We start from the raw sequence: 22,251 nt of genomic DNA, 5'->3' as shown, positions 1-22,251 counted from the left end.
TTCCACTATTTATTTTCAAGGAAAATTACTTAATATATTTTTATCCTATATCATGAAAAAACTGGATTTCATGGAAATACCAAAGTAGAAAACAACACAAATATTACAAAATATAATTTATAATGTCCTTCATCCCAAGTGACCAAACAACTAGCTTTAATTAATTATCTTACTGCCAAACGACTTATAAAACTGAGCCTAGGCCCATACCTATTATCAATATGTAAAACAATTTAAATACATTAATATATCTATAATGGCTGTTTATATTTTGTTTTCATGTGTGTTAATTTTTTATTGTTCTAAATCTATATAAGAATACATTTACATGTCGTGTACTAATGTTTATCATGTGCTTGAATTAACCTCACGTTTTTATTGACCTTCTGTTTTTATTCTACTTTTATTATAATGAAATTTCAAGGCGGAAGTGAACTAATAACCTTCAACACCTGATTAACCATTCGTAACTTGAATATAGTTGAAAAGAGGCAATATAAGAGTTTAAATCATTATATTTTCATTTTTTAATATATTTAAGAATCTTTTTAAAATTTTAAATATTCATATTAAATATGTTTTCAACATTATCTAAGTTTATTTCTACGAATATCTGATCTTTAAAGGTCAAATAATCATAGAAATATTTATAAAATGTTAACAAAACAATCAATTTTTCTACATTTAACTCTCGAAAAATCAATATTTTTATAGCGTAGGCTTAAAATATATTCATTTTAAAAGGGCCTCAACAGTGACGCGTGGGTCCAGGCAAATTTGTTTTAAGGGGCCCTCATGTACTGTAGTGTTGAATTAAGATATTTTTTGGGGGGAAAATTTTCTTATAAAAGATTGGCTTGAAGTTTTTACCAATAGATGACCCAAACCAATCTTTTATAAGAAAATCAATTGCCCTTTTTGCCCATAGTCCATACCGCGGTCNCCAATCGGTATTCATTATTTTACATCGCTTCTTGTGTTTGTTCTGTGAACTGTTTGTTATCTGATTTGTTTGTTAACCAATCACCCACTGTATAGGTTTTAATGTCTAGTTTAACTTTTTAACTACATATGGATGATATAATTTATCCATAGATTTAGAAAAATTATTGCATATTATATATTTATAAAAAATTCTATTAAGTAAATGATCACACTTCAGTAAAGAACTCAATTGTTGAAACTTAAAAAATGCTAAAGATATTTCATGTCATGTATGAAGTTTTAGCCTTTTTAGAAGCTGTCTTATATAAGATGTGGGGTAATATTTTTTCTTTATCTCCCATAGGCTAATGAATTTCCCAAATAGACCAACTCTCGAATAAAAATGTTGTTTAATGATTCATACATCAAAAGCTGTTTATGATTATTATTAAAATACACAATAATATTTTAAACTCATCTTTTCCCGATTAAAAAGTATAATGCATGTCATTATTTATTTTAAATGAATATTTAAATTCCACCCTTTTAAACAGACGACAGCCACAAAAAGAATAGCCAATCGCAAGTGAGCGCACAAAGTTTTCTTTTTGTATGCTCACTCGTGATTGGCTATTTTCTAATAACTAATTTAAAATCCACCAGTAATTTAAACTCGAGAGCAATAAGCTTTATAAATAAATAAATTTTCATGAATTTTAACTCTTCTGCATTATTAATTAAAATATACTTTCGATTAGGAAGGAAAAAAAAGCAGACGACATTTTAACTTTAAAAAAAGATATCGTCTGCCTACTTGTAATTGGTTATTTCCAGTTACCATGGAAACCTTTATAACCTTTATCATCCGCCATTTTTAAAATCGGGAAGCAATTTTTTTTGAGTGAGTATTTTAACGTTATTTATTTATAAAAACTGTAGGAAATGAAATTTGCTTGTTTAAACACAATTTCCTTACAAATCTCTAATTAAAAGAATGTTTTAGTCATTAAAATGATAAGGATAAATCCGGTTTGATTAAAACGAAAATGTCATAACAGGAAAAAAAAAATGTTAAATTATTAAATTATAAATGCAGAAAGGAAGATGGGAATTCTATTTAATGACATCACGGGATATTATTTTTCATTACGTAATAATAAATACTTAGAAATTCAGCTTTTCAATGTTATCCTTTATTAGGCATTTATCAAATTTCAGTTCTAATCACGTGACAGCTATATACAGTTTACATATTAATTTACAAGCACATGTGACAAAAAGATTTCTGTTTAATTCAGTATAAAAAAAAGTAATTGAATAAATTATTGAGTTTAAATTGAAATTATGTTAATAAATTATTCTATTTTATCAAATTTATAAACTTCAAAAGAGTTCAAAATCAGGGGGAAATTAATTGTCAAGAGACCCTTCTTATTATATATGCAAAATATAAATAAATTATACCTTATCCAAAATACATGCACAAAATTTTTATTTACTATGTAGTGTTTGATGAATTAACATTGAAAGAATGAATTAACATGAATGTAATTTGTATGAAAGACTGTATTGTTCTTATTTAAATAAAGATTAAGAAAGATAACGACAGATAACAAATAAATTACTTTGTTTTATTATTACTATTGTATTTATTTAGTTAATTTTAATGTGTTACATCTATATGTTTAAATTATTGTTAAATAATACATATTTGTATAGAAACAGAGTGCATTTAATGTATTTAACAACTTAGATGTAATTAAAAATGAAATTTTCAAAAAAGCATGAATTGATTCACACATATAACTATATAAATGCAATATTATTTTAAAAATAATTAAAGTAATAAAATAATGATGATACAAGTATGTCACTGTGTTTTTATTTCGAGTGTAGGAATTTTAAAATAAAAATTTTCAGTTCAAAAATATAGAATTACCTCACCCTTTTTATTAGGTTAATACTATATAAAATTTGTGTAGAAAATGTTTTGTATTTTTATAAATTTTAAGAAAATATCATTTTTAATTTTTCTTCAAGTTTAAATGTTCCAAAATTCCAGATTTTGCTCTAAAATAAATTCAGAATTCCAAATATAAAAATTAAAAGTTCAGGTTTTATATATTATCATTTTAAAATAGTAAGAATTTAAATTATTTTAACCAGGAAAAAGTTAAATTGGTTGGATGCCATAGTAAATATATTATGTGCTCTAATATTTGCATGAACAGATCGGGAAAATTGGCAAAAGGCCTTCGGATAAATGAAGAAATGCTGAATTCGCTATTTTTATTCTTACTATTAAAAATACGCACGGAATGTTAACAATTCAAAATAAAATTAGCTTTTCTGCTAATTAAAATTATTTTAATAAGCAGAAAGTTAAGAACGATTCTGTTTCAACCAGCAGGAATGATCTTATTAATTTTCGAATTATTCGAAGATCAATAAGATCACTCCTGCTGTTTGAAACAGAAGTTAAAAACGAAGATTCATTCATACAGTTCAATTATTCAGAAAAGTATTGAAATTTTTAAAATTTTATTGAAGATTGATAAAATGTTTATCCTAAATTTGGGGAAACTTTATTAATGTTAATAATGTTAACTTTAATTATTTTACAAATTGCACGGTAATTGCAAGTATAATTTTTTGTATTTATAATTAATTAATTAATTAATTTTTAATTGTAACTAATAAAAAGAAGAGAGAGAGATTTCATTTTAGTTTTATATCATTTTCTTTAAAATTATTTTGAGTAATTTAAAAATAAAGAGAAATTGTAGAATATATTTCAATACAATTACAGATGGAATAATCTTTAAAAAATAAGATTATTTATAATTTTAATTTTTTCATTTATGAATATAATAAAGGAAGAGTATAATATTCCTGTATATATCAAATAAACTTCGAAAAAATTTTTAACATTTGTTTTACAAAGAATATATTTGCATAATTTAAGTAAATATTTAGAGAAAAGATAGCTTTGTCGCCCTAGAAATAAAAATAAAATATGGATATTTTTTGTTTAATATGAAAAGTATCTTATCTTCCATCTATAAACAAACATTGCAGTTGGTTTAATCGAATTTCAGTTCATCTAAGAATTAATAATAATACCGGTAATAAATGTAGGTGTTCTTTATACTAAACATCAGATTCATTATAATAGTAAGGCCTAACTAACGTTTACCATATATGATTAAACTGTATAGAAAACATAACTATTATTTAGTAATTATGTTTATGATACGCTTTATGGTACATAAAGTGTAGGGGAGACTGGGATAGTTGTCACAAGGGGCATGTCACAGTGCAAATATCGCCTATATAATCAAAACTGAATGGTCACGTTATCTAGGAGTAGGTTCACTTACCGCTCGTCTACGTCATTACAAAATTTGAATAATATCCGTTGCATTGTTTTCCGTAAATTAGCGGTTAAAAGATTTACAGCAAGTTGCGTGAGGGTTTGGTCTCACGAACTATGTACAGATGTAAATCCATATTATGTTTGTCACAACTGTGACTCTGAAGATAATATGCAAAGATTCGAGTTACTTGTCTTTCGCAGAATAAATAATAGTAAATTAGTAATCTATTTTCTTTATAGAATTGGCACGAGTAAATGCCATATTACGCATAATTTAACATAACCAAAATAAACTCAGGAAATGTGAGAAATATTTATTATAAATCAAATCAAAAGATGTGTAGGTGTATAAATTTTCACTTTAAACCTAAATAAATTGATATTATAGACCCTAAAACTAGAAATGACTAAAAACTGTGACAATTAACCCCGGTCTCCCCTACCGTAAAGCGTACGGGGATCTAATACCTACATCATCCCTCACAATCTGCCTCACAAGTGCGCCACAGATCACTAAAGAATACTGAATTTATTTAAAGAATTAATGAGAATGTTTTCATGATTTAATATTTGAGTGTTTCTTCCAAAAAAGTAACATTTCTATCTTTAAAGATTCTAAAGTATTATGTATCTTCCTTATTTATTTTAATTCATAGTATTATATACTAAAAAGTGTATAATACTGGCTACCTATATTTATAATTATGTGGAAAAGTATTGGTATTTTATTATGAAGTAAATTATTGAATTCAGTCTATGGAAATGATTTAAACTGCGGCGCGAGCTGGAGGTATTGCGGGGTCTCAGAAAAAGTTTAGTGGGCCTCAAAATATTTGCAAAAAATAATTTTTTAATCGAAAATTCATATAATTTTAATAATAAACATAATTTGCAAATGTTAAATACATGTATTTGTATATTCGACAAAGAATTACAAAGAAGGTCGGTTACAGGTCTAGGTCGGTTACAGGTCTCTCTGTAACCGACGTCTGTGCTGGCCCTGGCGCGAGATTCTAGGAAAGCATTTTAGTTATCATTATGGTTATGACAATATAGTCATTACATCAAAATTCGATTTAATTTATCAGTAAGTATCTACGTATGCAAATTTACTTTTTATTTTCTTAGAAATATAATCACATATAAAAAAAAGCAAGAAAATTCTAGTTTCATTAAAATAAAATACATCCTAAGAAAATATTGGCCAGTCTGCTTTTATAAGAAGTGTAAAAGGCGCAAGAATTTTTTTAAAAAAAGAAAAAAAGGCAACATCGGTACTTTTTAAAAAGTTTAAGAATTAAGATGATCTATTGTAACCAAACAAAATAAATTGTATTATATACGAAAGTGATAAGCTTACGAGTAATTCATACATTTATTTACGATTCGTATTATGAAAGAAAAATTAAAAAAATAAAAATATTAGTAAAATTTGTTCCAACTTTTTGATTTACTTTCAAAAAGCAAAAGCAAGTCCTTTAATAAAGCATTGCCCCTATAGACATTGGCACTAACAAGTAATCAGAGACTTGATAAATTGAAAATTTATACATGCAGATTTTAGTGTATCTGAAAACGTGAAAAAAGCATTATACTTTAAAATTGACTCTGGTTTAGTACTTTATGCAAACTTGTTTAAAGATTAGATTTATTTAAAAATTTGTTCTAGTTTCTGAAAAAGTATTCCTACCAAAAACAACTCTCTAATTACACAAAATAGAAAATTCTATGAAAAAAATAATTTAAATTTTTTAAAGTTGATAACAAAAACATTCGATAAAAAACGACTAATAAAATTTTTCATTGTTAATATGAATTATTTTCAAAGAAAGCTTTCGCTATTGTGTTTCGAGTTTTTATGTTATCTTCATCTCACGAATTTGGACAAAATGCTTCACCCATTTCAAAGAGAAATTTGAATCCAATCGAGCACCGAACAGATGAAGTTGCTCTGCTCAGTGCGAAACAGGATTTACCTGGATTTGGAAAATTCTCGAACATAATTATTCGCGACGAAGATAATTATTTAAAATATTTGTAAAGATTCCTGTCCTATCGAACTACAAAACTGGTATACAACATCTCGATTGGGATTTCGAAACGATCCGAGGACATGTAAACAAACAAGACGACAAATAAATAGACAAAATGAAAGTCCATACCATTCTGACAAAATTTCTAAGACTGCATTCACTCCAGATATACAGACGACTAAAATAATGAGATGTTCTAATCAACCATCGAATGAGATTAAACGAAGAAAAACAGATTGGCTGAAAATCCAATTAAATATAAAAGAAAGAAAACCAAAAGAATTAAAGACCTAATCGAGAAACGGATCGTTGACCAGCCCGTGATCACTATAACAGACATTCGAATGGACACCGCTACGATTAAATCGGAACTATCATCTACCGAAAATAGCATGATTATATATTGATTATTAAATATACTGTACTTATTATCATAATTTGTCGTACGTTCGTTCAGATGCAGATTAAATTCTAGTCGAAAACCTCCTTTGTTCGTCACGTGCAATTAGAAAGACAAAATAGAAAATCAGCAATTATTTATTGTGACATCGTAACAATGCCGGGCTGCAATTTTTAATCATATTTTTAATTTAAAATATATGTTCTCCACTTCGAATTAGTAGTGGCTTGCCCCTGTACGTCATACTTTTAACAGTAGAATCGTGCCGGTCACCTATCTAACACTTTACAGGGAAAAATTTCGAATTGAAATAACATGACTTTCAGTTTGCACCGGAAGTTTTTATGTAGTTAGTCGGGGCTTTCTGTCCCTGAAGTTTTCATATCTAGTCTCGGATTTCATCTAACTCTGTTCTCGAGATTAAGGAATGGCGGACGGACGACACTGGAAATTTATAGATCTACAATTTTTTTCAAATTGCAGCCCAACAAAACCGACCAGAAAATTTCATAGCAATCCGAGATAATAAGTGACATCGGAGTCTTCAAAACAGACTATCTGAAGAAATTTCCTTTTTGTTTCACAAAATGGCAGAGGTTCCAAATATGATGCCTTTCTATAATCTTACCATAAGCTGTCTATGGATTATGTTTTCATTTGAATATTTATAATTTTATATTCCTTTTTTTTTAAACAATGAAATTTTGTTTTGCTTTCTAGAAAGACTTTTCCTCTCTTCTCTCTTATGATTCACAAATATGATAGTATGAAAATCACTTTACCCTCAATGGAAATGTCCTTTCATTTTGTGTTTTTATACCGAATAATTTACTTTTTTTATAATTGAATGAATGAAAAATGTAATTTCAAGAAACGAATAATACATTTTGAATTACGGATAGTTATGTGATTTTTACTTTCCCGGATGCTATGTATATCTAACGAGGAAAGTATTGGAATCATGTCGAATTTGACCCTTCCAGTTTTTTTGCAAATCACGTTTTGAGACCACCTGAACTCAAAAATATCGAGAAAACGGAAAAAATTTCGCGCGCGCGCGCGTGTTGACATCTATTTCGTTTAGTATCTTAGGCCGGGATAATTAATAATAAAAATTTGGCATGGTAGCTCCTGTGTATGGGGCATTTATACTATTAAATTTTGATAGTTAAAGGTCGAGGGAGGGGAAGGTAGAGGGGATCATGTATGATATCGCGAGAGGAGTCGCACCTGCTGTAGATTTTCCTCGTTATTAGCATACAAGGTATATATTTTTAAAAATAAAACTCATCCCTACCCTCGAAATTAAATTTTTTGCTATTTTATAATAATTAATAATATAAAAAGTTTTTAATAATAAAATCTCTTAACAGATAGCGCCACACACAATTACACATATTATGATTAACAATGTAAAAGTTATTTTTAAAATAAAATCTCATAACAGTAGGAAAAGTTATACTTGTTAAATAGATAAAGTGTAAGTTAGTAGGTAGTTACACTAGGTACTGTACGGTATATACTGCCGTGAATTTGCTCAGTATGTTAACGTATGAAAGAGGTTATGGATGACATTTTGCTACTTGTAGTTTTCGCTTTCGTCATTACTCATAATTAGCTAAAAAAAACACGGTGTTGTTTTGTTGTTTTCATTTTAATAGAAAAACGTCGTTAGTAACGCTTTTTACATTATTTTGTAAATAAGTAAAATGCTTAAAATGTTCTTGGTCACGAATATCGGCTTAGGGGATTAGGGGAAAGTAGAATAATGCCATGTCACATAGAGAAAACTAAAACACATACTCAAATTTATATAAACATCGAAACTTTATTAGTAAAATATAAGTTTAAAGTGTTCTATACAATTTGGTTTTATTTACTTTGCATACAAGTTATTTAAAAAATTTTAATTAAGCTTAGTTCACACTGAGCGAATAGCGAAAAGCGATTTTTATTCGCATAGCGAAATTGACCCTACAATTAAAAACGAAAAGCGATTGAGAATTTTAAACAGCCAATCATTTGCAAGTAAGTGAACACGTCATCTCGAAAAACAAAATGACCGCTTCCGATATTCCGTCGTTAATCACATTTGTTTATTTATTGAGAAAGAAAAATAAGTCGAAAAGAAAACGATGTTGGGTAAGAGAAATATTAAAATCCGTAATTACAACATGTAATCTATTGCGTGAGAAAGTTTCCGTAGCCATCTTGAAAACAACAAGAACCATGTGACAACTAGCGGGAATACGAATACGATTGGTGCGAAATTTTTTCGCTAGCGAAAAAGCTCGACAGTTCCGAACTTCGAAGCGATTCGCGAAATGGTAAAATTCGCCTGAAACGACGTCATGTCTGTCTGACGTGTTATTTGCGCTGTTTTTCGCTTTCGCTAGCGAATCGCGTTCAGTGTGAACTAAACTTTTATGAATTTTCAATGCTATCCATCGAGCGGGAATGCCCGATTATGTCGAGTATTACCGCTCAATGGTTAGGGTTTGGCACTCATAATTTTACTTTATGATTTATATATAACAATACTGTAGTGACATTTATAATTATTTGGTGTTTATACACTTCTGCAGTCTTTGTGTGATCAATTTTTGTATTTTCGTCTGGGTCTTCTTAGATTTTCGCTTTCTAACGCCTCTAGTTTGTGATTTTCTGATGTAGCTGTTAGAATTTATGAAGTTTTTTATTATGTCTACTCAATTTTCGTCATTTAGTATTACTTTTAATTCTTTCAGCCGTGTAGACACTGAGGGCCTCTTCTTGCAAGCCCGTTATGGATTCGGCCACGACCCCAATAGTCCGGCTGGGTGATGAGGGTGGTGCTTGACATATCCGGATGGACCACCACCTGAAAGCGTTTCAATCCCGGTCCCCCAAAGCGATAGGCTGCCACCTTGACCGCTCGGCCATCGTGACTATAGACTTATGATGACATTTGCTACCAGACCACACAATTACACATTGATAATTCCATTCTGTTTCGCGATACCTATGCGAGCGGGATTTCCCAAGTTTCTCCTAATTAGGGTTGCATAATGCCACAGAGCAGAAAACTGGAAAACAAAATTACGTTTCCAAGCCCTGGGGCCTCACGGGTCGCAAATTGCTCACGATTGGGATAGAACATTAAATGTATAATAATTCTTGAACATTAATTTTTTTACATAATAAAAATAAGTTAATTTCACTTAGTAACGAAAATATTTTATCCCGAAACACTTTTTATATATTTACAGTCACTGCCGCCGTAGGCACATGCCTATTTAACCTAACTTTAAAAAACGCTCTGTATTCATATATTACATATTGTAGTTTATGGGATTCTGCAAAGGTCAGTACTAATTTATTTTAAATATCTGGTGGCAATTTACACAGGATTTAGAATCCAATCTATTTACGAAATTAAAAATAGTTCTCTCGGTTAAATTTTAAATTATAAAAATTTTATTTAGAAATTACACGTATTTTCATTTCCAAATTATATTCTGTCAAAACTGAGTTAGTGCAAACAAGTAGGCTACCACAAATTAATTTTGTATTGCATTCATTTTAAATAATAGGCTCAAGCGAAATGACGAGAAATCATTACGATTTCATTTTATGTACAGAAGTAAGCATAATTAAAGAAAAAGTGTTCAGAGTTTGCTGCAGGATTACTGGACAAATCTCAGCAAAATTTGGTACACATTTCATTTTGAAATTCGTCCTTAGGGCGAAATTTGGTGCTGATGCCCTTAATATGCATACTACACAGACTTTGAATATTGAGAATCTTTGTAAAATGAAAAGCGAATGCACTTTTTAGAGAGCATGAAGATGGAGGGCACATAGAGCCATATCTGATTTAATCGCCAATTCCGCATTCCACATCGGTAATGGAAATAAAATTATTGCACTTTTTTCTCAATTCATTAGAAAACGTATGTAATAAGCACATTAAACGCAGCGCCAAACTTTTTCCTAGCGGCTGAAATTCGGAAGTAAAATTATTTCCGAAAATCGAAACCGCTAACTCCAGTATGTATGCAAAATTTGGTTGAGATTCATCCAATAATTCTTTCTACAGAGAGTTCTCTGAACAACTCTTTAATTAATTATGATCATTGTACAATTTAAATATATTAAAAAACATCGATTTTAATTACAGTCAAATGATTTTTACAATGGTATATATTTAAAATGCATAAATTTTTAAAAATTATAACTGCCAAAAATAATTTTATGCGGTATAATAATAATTATAAATACAGAAAGGAATTGAAATTTTTGAGGGTTTACTTAATATCAAACGTTTATGTATGTATTATATAATAAATTATTAGATTTTGCTACAGCTAAGTTTATATTCATTAATTAATTAATTATACTTTAAAATATACTAGCATACAGTATTTTTTTTAAACAGTCGTTGCCATAGAAATCATTTCAAAAATATTTTTACGATGAAAAATGAATACTGTAAACATTTGTTCTCAACCAAAATTATAATTTTTCATTTTAAGTACAGTGGTACCTCAAGATACGAAATTAATCTGTTCCGAAACTGAGATCGTATCATGAAAATGTCGTAAGGTGAATCAACTTTTCCCATACGATTACATGTTAAACCAAATAATTCGTTCCAATGCGAAAAACATACTCAAATTAAAGCCAAGTAATACATTAAAAAAAATAACTGTAGTAAGGAAAACAAATGAAAAATGCGAACTAATGTAACGTCGTATGGTGAGTTTTTGTTCGTATCGTGGAGCAAAAAGATGTTCGAATTTCATGTCGTATCCTGAAAATTTCGTATGCTGGGGCGTTCGTATCCTGAGGTACCACTGTATATAATTAATTATATTTTAATTGCATTTTAAATTTGTAAAAATAAAAAAAAATTAAATTTTTAATTAAAAGATCAATTAAATTTAAATGAATTATTTAAAAAGTATTATTAAAAGATTAATCACAGTTTAATTTACCTTTACTATCTTTTAATTGCATTGATGAAAAATTTAAATTTTAAACAATTTAGAACTTCTGAATTTTTAAAGCAATATCAACAATCCAATTAAAAGATTAATTTCAATTGTAAAGAAAAGTTAGACTTTTTTTAAAACATATTATGTCTGTAGACAGGGATTTTTGGGGGTTAACCTTCTTCCATTTGGGGAAAAAATTAAAATTACAGTATATAGTATATAAGTTATATTTTGTACCCTTCCTTCTCAGTCTACTGTGTTATTATTCTGTATACTGATATAGTAAAATTTAATAAACTGTATTATGAAAAAATAATTTTTTTATCAATACATCCTGCGCAATGGTCTGCCCGTAGATATATTTACGATGAAAATAAATTTACTTTCCTTGAGTTAGAATAAATATGCTTGTCTGGATACTTGACAATTTTTCCATCAAGTTACCTATTTATAAAAACAGGACTAAAATAATATGTTAATATGTACTAATATTAAATTTTATAATAATACTAATGAGTATTCAGTAGCGTAATAATAATAATAACAGTACAGTTTTCTGCATTTTAATTATAGATCTATTGCACAATATGAAATTAAAATCATTAAGATGCATCATTGTTAATGCAAAAATAATTGATATTCTTAATATTTTACCATAAATAATAATTTGACAATAAAAGGCTTCATTTTTAAATTTTTTCAATTCATATGAAAAAGTTACAATAGAAGTACATTGCATAATTCTATTAATTCAGTGCCATACAAATAAGAAAAATTATATTATTATTACAAAACTAATTAAAACAACTAAAGGGGAAGAGGTTTACATTTGCAAATGTGTTAGGAATGTCCTTCAAGAAATTTAATGAATAAAATGTTCTTTTTCATTTTAAAAGCTGCACTTTTTTCTCATGCACTCCTCTAAAATCAATTATTGTACTTTTGTTCTAGTGACTGTGATCAGATGATGAGCTCAAGACACTCAGGTACACTTTCATTAATTTTGAGAATTTGGAGGATCTTGTGAGTAAAATGACTTTCAATCTAGTCTTGATAATTTCCATAAACTGGCCTTGAATGAATTTACAAGATATTAAAGCTGAATTATGACATATATTATACATAACTATGTATTTGTGTTTCTCAACAATATGACAGAATGAATGAATGGCACATATCACAAATAAATTTACTGAAACAAAAGCTTAACAATAAGTAAAAAGGTGAACATTTAACATTGAATGCAGTCCTGCTGCAAATAGTATATTTATATTTATTTATATATTTATGCATATATATCCTTTTTTTATGTTGCAATTAGAGTAACTTTTCACATTTGATATCTGAAAATAGTTACTGGAAGAACTTATCTTAACATCTCTCTAATAGAACAATTTCTGTCAGTCGTATACATCTAGGTTCTACAAATCAAGTCATTATAAACTCTTATACTGTATTCAAATTTAAATGAAATTTTATCCAGAGGATTAAATTATTACACTGTACAAGGTATTTACATTTTTTTTTGTATTTTCTATAACACAAACACTAAAATTTCATCACAGGCTATACTGATAGAAAGATTTTTTGCACACACAAATCTTCGATGTTAAAATATCTGTTTATATCATCTTTATAAACTTAATTCATTTTTAAATAATAATAAAATATAACAAAATCCACTAACATTTAACAAACAAAATCACAAGGTAACAAGGGGCACATTCCGAAACAGATATTTTGTGACTAGAGTTTATTGAAGAAACTATTTCCATAAATTAATCTATGATAGTTTGATAATTTTGTTTGGTATTTGTTAATTTCAGACTTATCATCAATTAAAAATACTCAATAAGGCAATGATATAAAATTAATCAATGCCTTTTCTTTGTCCTAATATTCCCAAGACAGAACAGACTCCCATAAATCATTCGAATAATGATCAGTTGGGCAATGAACCATTTTCCAGCATAACTGCATCACTAGGTGATAGAGGACGATACCGGCGTCGTCTGTAAGAAATTATGATTTTGTTAATAAAGAATTTTCAATAAAATTCTTAATTAAATAATATATTTTTATTTTTAAAAATATTATAATTTAAAATCTAATTTATAAATCTCATGATTTAATTCAATTATTTTTACTTTAATTTTTCTTACTGTACATATAATTAATACAGCATTATCACTATTAACAGAAAAAATACAGAAAATACAATAAATTTAAAATGCTATTTTTCTTTATCTCAAATAATAATAATGTTACTAAAAATATCGTTTTTTTCACTACACAAAATAAAATAACTCTAGTGATTTATTGTACAATTATCATTTGACAGATAAAATTGTAAAAATGATCTTTTATTCAGAAATAAGAAACTATTCTAATAATTTTAAAATTTAATAACATGAAATTACACTTAAGCAATATTAATTTCAATTATTGTAATGCCAGATTTAACAGAAAAATTTATAATATGACCATGAAGATCAGTTTGACATATGAAAATATTTTCATTTAAATTGTTACTTAAATTCAAACCTCATTGTATCAGAGACTGCTGAAATCTTATAATTAAAAGGATATACATAACTAATTATTTTAGACTTATACTCTGTTTATATTATTAACATAATTTATTAAAAACATAAAAACTTTTTAAATGTAGGATATTTCCCTTCAAACATAAAAAAAAATTAATTGAGGAGGCTAACTATTGAAACTAGAATGCATATTATATGAATCTTACTAATAAAATTACCATATTTTATGGCATATAAGAAGCAACTTTTCTCCAAAATTCAGAGTTAAAAAAAAAATCACATCATGTCTTACAGATGAAGTTTCAATGTAGGCTAACAAATTTCCCAGTCTTCATAGGCTACAGTTAAATACACACTAAATACTTTTTTTCCTAAATATTCTGTGCTGAAATGGGGCATGTCTTTATATAGTGTAAGATATAGCAAGTAAAATAAAATAGCAGATAATTTTAAATAAAATTAACAATATATGCTTATAATTTTAAGATTTCTTTTTTTTAAGTAAGAAAATTGTAAGATATCTTAGAATCAAAATTGTTGTATAATAAGTTAAACTATCTAGTAAACCTACTGAATGTCTATTGTTTGATTTATTGTTTTTCAATTTATTATTGTAATTAAGAATAAACATTAAAATGTAAATGACAATAAAGCATTTGGAGCAAATGGCATAATAACCAGATTTATAAAAATTGAATTTTTATTTTTGCACTGTTGATAATCAGAACAATTCTGGTATGGATATGTTTAAATTAGCAAAAATTTCAATTAGTGAATTATATGTAAAGAAAGGAAGTAAAAAAAAAAAAAAAAAGACCATAGACAAGTACATATGTTAATTTGACATCTTTTCAAAAAATATGGAAGATCAAATGAAAGTGGTTCAGATTAAGTGGAGTTTGACTAGTGAGTGTGCACTGTATATTAAGCAAGATATAAAATTATTAGTAAACCAAAAATAACAGATAGACTGATCATATCTAACAAAGGAAAACTATATCAAAAGTCCAGAGAAAACTAACAAGGTTACATTATTCAGTAAGAAATTTCTTTCAAAATTCAAAATTTGAGATTTTAAAAAATATTTTTTTATTTTTCTCATTATTAACAATCAAAAAGAAATAAAAATTAGACTGTTTTAAATACAAAGCTGGAACAAGTTCTAAATTATCTTATAAATGTTATTGCTAACTAAGGCTAAATGTACAAGGCCCTAAATGAAAACTTAAAATATTATATACCTGTAAAGGAAGAGGAAAGTAAGAACTTCAAATAAATATTTTTTGGTATAAAAAAACTTGTATAAAACTAAATTAAAATGATAGCTTCAATAATGGGTATTATCATCATTGAAGCTATCATTTTAATTTAATCATCATCATCATCATCATCTAAAAATTAGTCACATCAAATAAAACAGAGTAGTCTGAGTTAGTTAAATTATTGAATTATTGACATAATCGAATAAGGCAACAAGATGATAGTCTGTTCAAAACCAACATCAATTATTTCTTTTATATGAGTGACCTAATAAAGTAATACAGTTTACATGATAGAATCAGATATAAATCTTTTCTCTGTACGGTCTCCTTAAAGTATTTTGCTAGATCGTTGCCTTTTCCTTAATTAAGCATGATTTTTTTATGCACATATCCAGTTTCAAAAATAATTAAATACCAATAGTAGTAGTAAATAGAATGCACAATAATTTCTTACAATAACTATATATACACACACACGTACTGTACACTCTCACATCATACTCATGTTAACAAAAACAAATAAAATTTTACATTACAAAAAATTCAGGTTTATGCAGTAACAATTAGTTTCATATAAAAATTTACAAGATTGTAGATCTTAATATATATTTTCAGCATATTACTTTATAAACTGTGTAATTTTAAGCACACAACTGAAGAAAATATACACGTGCAAATTAAATTTTTCCTAGACAATAACATAACATGAGAAGCCCAATTATTATTTTATCTATAGATAAAATGAGATAATAACACAATAATTTTATCATTATTTTATTGATTAAAACTTATTCAAATACAATGATAACAACAAACAATTTATGTTCCTATCTCTATATTTTAAAATGTAATAGTTTGTAAAATATTTTATTTGAATTGATTTTTGTAATATAATTAAACTTTTACAAAATTTAAAAAGTTTTTATATTTTCAATAAAACATTTTTTAAATTAATTATATATAAAAATGAATTTTTTGAAAGAATCAATTTTAGATGTAATTTATCATCATTTTAAATTTAATTAACAACATACAGTATTGATTTCTTTTTTTATATTAAAAAAAACAGTAGCTCAAAAAAACTTTTTATAAAAATTTACATTTAATCAATAAAATGATTTTTAAAACATATAAAATTAATAGCAACATTAAAATATTAGAATAATAAAAATTGTAGACAACATCAAAATGGCTCAATGCACAGCAAACAATAAATCAAGTCATAAGGCATTTTATTTTCCATGTTATACAAAATCAGAAATTTACATTTATTTTTTATTAGAATCAATATAGCATTTCATAATTATTATTATTATTATGCTAAAACAATAAATATTGTTATTATTATCTCAAATAAAGATAAAACTAAATTTTCTTGGTTTCAAAACAATAGATTTTAAGGTAAGATTTATTCTCTCCTGTGGGAACCGATAAAAATTTGCAACACCTGTGCTCTCCAGATGTTAACAATTACAATAATTTCAAACATTTCTAAATAGTCTATTATATTTATATTAAAAAATTTACCTATTTACAATTGTATACATAGATTAAAAAGTTAAAGTAAATAAATACTTTTGTGAATTTGAAATATTTTTGTTTATTTTAAATAAATCATTCAAGGAATTTATAGCAAAAGAAACTACATTTTAATTGTTTTCAAATATGGATTCTAATAACATTAACTTTTGAATTTTACAAGTTTCTAACTTTTTTATTTGTAATGTAATCAGAAAGATATTGCTTCTGTTTAAAAGTTTGTTTTTTAAAACACATTTAAGACTTAATTATAATGCTTAAGTTTTGCTCCATTTCATACGGCTCTTCATAAGATTTTTTACAGTATTTCCTTCAATTTTTGTGACTGCTCTTTTCCACTTCAGAGAAAAATCTTTAGTGTCTTTACCTGCCTGTTCTGTTCTCTTTTTTTTGTTTGTTTGTTTATTTTTACAAGAAACCAAAATCTTTCTATTGGTCAGCATTGTGATATGTTTGATGGATTCATGTCTCTATGTACAGAATCAACTGCACCATTCCAGTCAACTTACTGTGGATTTTGCATAGCATATTGTTGACAAATCTGGCCACAATGATTTTTTAAAAAAGGATGATGATCTTTTTAAACATTTATGAATATAAATTCCAGCACTAATATTTCCTTTGCTGTAAATGACAAACTTTTCAATCCATACTGGCAAACTGCTTGCCATACCAGATATTTTAGGCCAAACTTTTCAACACTGATTGATGTTTGAGATTCTGGAAGAACTGCTTCAAATCTGTATAATAGCATGAGCCTGGAAGTGTTGAGAAGTCAGAATTCGTGTATGTTTTGTCATCTAAAACCAAACAAGCATTCTTTTTGCCAATTAAAGAATACAATTTTCAAGCTCTAGTTTTAATTACATTCTTTTGTTTTTCAGTCACTTTAGGTATTTCTTGTTATTATATGATCTCATAGTTGTACAGTGCTTAGCCCTTTGAACCATTGATTATTTTCACATTTTTTTTCAACATCTCTCACTGACATACTGCAATTTTTGGAAATGACTTTGATTATCTTCTGGTTGAGTTGTGAACTGCAAGCACCATATTTTCCACTGAAACCTGGCTTTCAAGAAATGGACAATGTTTTACAATACCAATTTAATACTCCAGCTAGCATACTTTGGGAAATTTATAGCTCTTTTGCTATGAAATGTGTTGGTTTTTCTGGATTTTCCAGCCATTTGTCAACAATTGCTTTTTGATGGTCTATTTCATTTATTGTTTAAAGCAATAGTAGAGTTACTTTAGAATAAGAATTCCATTATCAGTTTTATTATTTGAAATTGTTGCTATGGCAACAAACAGAATTTAAATAATAAACAGTACATAATGAAATATAGCTTAAATTCATTTTATATTATACTAATTTGATAAATATATATTGCATTATTTTTAAATAATTATCTCAGAGAAGAGAATTCTGAATGCAGTATATAGATTTGATTATATGAAAAGAATGACAAGTGTGCAAATAGTATGCAATGTATTTCAGATAAGAACATTTGGAACCATTTCTATATTGGACTTAAGTCAAAATAAATCCAGATATTTTGTATACATCATTCCACTTCTTCAAAAAAGTGATATGAGGATAAAAATACAAGCATCTTTTAATAGCATACTTCTGTTGCTATCATTAGTATTAATAGATTTGTTAATATTATACTAACAAATTTTTAAAATCTTGTCTGTTTATTTCATAACATAGTGAAATTTGAATTTAATGTCTGTCATATGCTGTACCAGACATGTGAAAAGGAAAAACAAAGATGAAATGTTTTGGCTAATTTATCATTTTCATACATAATGAAAAACAAGTTTGACTGAATAGCATTATTGCAGATACTAAACAATGACAGAAATGTATTGTAGGTAATAAATCAAATATATATCATGCTTTAGAAAAATAATACACAAAAATTAAAATTAAACTGATTTTCCCTCCTAGTGCTTCAACTAAAGCAGTTTATATATATTTATACAAACTGATTAGTTTAATTTTAATTTTTGTGTATTATTTTTCCAAAGCATGATATATAATTTTTAAAGCATTATTGTAATAGAATTTTAATAAATTAACAAAGCAAAATGCATTTATTAAAATTTAGCATGCATTTATCTTCGTTAACAGCCAAGGAAAACAGAACAAGCATTGTAGATTCTATTGAAACTTTTTTAACTTATTTTATATATATTCTTTATACCTCATGTCTCAAAACCAAAAAGTGAAGATAAATAGGTCTTAGCAATTGCTTCAAAAGCAATCAATAACATAAGGCATCAATTATAGGGGGAAAAAGAAAAAACAAAAGGTTTTGGAAAGAAAAATACAAAATATGGAAAAAATGTGTTTGATTTGATATTTAATTTTATAGATTAATTAATTTATAAAGTGTACTTATGATCTGATTATACTAGTTAGAATTTATCTTTAAACTTTTTAATAAAATAGATTTGTTTCACATTTCATATCATTATCATATCAAATGACTAATAAGGAATAATTTTATTAAATCTTAAGATATGATGCAATATATAGATCTTATTCTTATTTCTCTTCCTCCTTTGAGAGTAAATTTTATGAAAAATTCTCAGATTACTACTACCAAAATGCAAATTAGAAATTATTATTCTTTATATATATTCTTCTAAGCATTGAAATGTTCATAATTTAATAGCTTTAACAAAAGTTCATTTTTTAATAGATATGTGAAATCATTCAGAATGTTAATATAACTTTATAAAATAATTTCAAAAATAGGTTAAAGAAAAGAATAACATTATCAATAACATTAACTTTAGAATTTTACAAGTTTCTAACTTTTTTATTTGTAATGTAATCAGAAAGATATTGCTTCTGTTTAAAAGTTTGTTTTTTAAAACACATTTAAGACTTNACGTTTCGGTCATTTCGACCTCCTTGAACGGAAATATGAAATATCTAGTACATGGGGAAGATAAAAATAAATTACTATACTTCATAATTATTGGAATTATTTATCATATAAACCAAGTTTTAGTAACATTAAATTCACAAAAGAATAAATGTTTCTTCATTTCAAACATGCAATTGTTTGCTTTTATAAATTCATAAGCTATTATTTAAATTATTTTATTTATTTCATTTTTATTAAAATTCCAATTAATTAAAAACAGGTTTAAATTACAATAACAATAAATCTGATCTATCCTTTCAGATCAACATTTATTTTACTATTAAAGATTAAAAATTTAGAAAAATTATATTTTAAATGATTAAAAAATATTAATTTATTAAAATTTGTTTAAATTCCTTTGTGAATTCATTCAAATCATTGATCTTTAATTATGCAGGATATTCTAAGATGAGAACTTAAAAAATATTCTACATAATTTGAATCTTCATTTTCAAAAATACCAAATTAAAAATTTTGATTAAAATTGTTATTTTCAAGTTTATTACTATAATTAATTGAGAAAAATTAAAATTTATTCTTATTAAATTGTAAAAAGTAGATAATTTGCTGAGATGTTATAACAGCATCACATACACTTTTACTACTTCCATCATTTACACTAATTACTAGGACAATTACTACTAAATCAAGTCAATTCAGGTGGTACAAATTTCACAGCAATTAATAGATCCAACATTTAGTAGCTTGTTTTTGTTTTTTCTATCTTAATAATTTTGATGATACCATTAGATATAGGATAACAGTTATAATTTTTGCTAAACATACTGGTTCTAATCAATCATTGAAGTTGAAAAGTCCTGAACAATAGTGTTCAGCATCCACTTCTGACTGGCATATTCTCTTAACCCTCTCAGAACTTATTGATTCTGGCAGATCTTAAATCCAGATTAAAAGAAAAGGATTGGCAATAGGAAAGACATCCAGCCATAAAACAGCCATTTAGGTAAATAGTAGTAATCTCATAAAAAACAGGACTAACAATGCCGAAGAAAGAAGAGGAGAAAGATTTAGAATTATTTTCATCAAAAAACATTCAAATTTGTCTGAATGTTAATTAAAATTTATTTATATACACAAAAATGAAAAATGGAGAGAGAATTTACATTTTTCAATCAACGATAAAAAGCATATTAAATCATTAAAGAATATATCATTATTCCACTTTATGATTAAAGTATTCAACATAAATTAGTATAATTGATTAGTTTAATTTATGTAAAACATTTACTTTAGTCATAATGTGGAATAATAAAATATTTTAATAGCAAGCTAAAGAAATATTAATAGATTTGCATATATATATTATAAATAGTAAGTTTTAAAGTAATGTATGGAAGATTTTTCCTTTATTAAATTTTTAAATGAATGTTTTATACATTTAAATATTTTAAATTTATTTATTTATTTACATAATAAGTTACATCATATTTTATATTAATCAAATTCACATTTTTTGCTGATTTTTACTTATTTCTTCAGGATAAAATCTGCTGAAAATTGGTACTGTAAGAAAAATGCTGCATTTAAAGTACCTTTGATAATGATGCAAACATTATTTTTTTAAAAAATGATGCCATGCCAGTAAGTAAATACAGAGTTATATTCATTATGATAAAACAAGTTTTCTTTTTTTTAAAGAAGATAAATATGATTATTTTCTGATTTAAATCAAATAGTATGAGGAAAAAAAAGAGTATAAAAATACAGTGTCTTTCAAAAAGAATGTTGCCGTTTTAAATTATTGTAATAAATTATATTAATTATTATCCAAGAATGTTGTAACATACATTAAAATATTGGAAAAATGTCCAAGTTTGACATTTTCCCATTACAATTTCTCAACATGTATACTTTGTATCATACAGCACACATTTGACAAATACTCAAATTCTTCCTATATCACTACAACAAATCTGTTGTCACTCCTCTCACAGCAGCCATAATTCAATGGCTCCTGCAGAAAACTTGTGTTGAGCAATGATGAGTGAGTCCAACTTTGCAAATTTCAAGACAGAAAATACCTTCTCTGTAGTTGAGTCATCATTTTCATTTACAGAGCTTCCTAGAGGCAGTAGATGACAAGACATTTGAATGTAGATGGGAGATGAAACACAGATGGTTGCTGTATCGATTGGTTTATGTCATATACTTCTCAGATAATAATTAACATAACTATAATAATTTAAAATGGTAAAATTCTTTTTGGAAGACCCTGTAAATGTTCTTCAA

At 26.5% G+C, this 22,251-nt stretch overlaps 1 long non-coding RNA gene across 1 annotated transcript; it reads left to right on the top strand.

The window, feature by feature from the left end:
• The first annotated feature begins 1,485 nt into the window (after nucleotides 1–1,485).
• Nucleotides 1,486–21,919, top strand: LOC111632394. The gene is made up of 3 exons (XR_002757850.1): nucleotides 1,486–1,825; nucleotides 12,661–12,695; nucleotides 21,502–21,919. It is a non-coding gene; the product is annotated as an uncharacterized LOC111632394 (long non-coding RNA).
• The last annotated feature ends 332 nt before the right edge of the window (nucleotides 21,920–22,251 follow it).

The sequence above is a fragment of the Centruroides sculpturatus genome, unplaced genomic scaffold, assembly GCF_000671375.1.
Source record: "Centruroides sculpturatus isolate CEXI.00-Female unplaced genomic scaffold, Cexi_2.0 scaffold834, whole genome shotgun sequence".
Classification (NCBI taxonomy): Eukaryota; Metazoa; Arthropoda; class Arachnida; order Scorpiones; family Buthidae; genus Centruroides; species Centruroides sculpturatus.
Note: the sequence above shows the minus strand (reverse complement) of the source record. Positions and strands in the feature narration are given on the sequence as shown.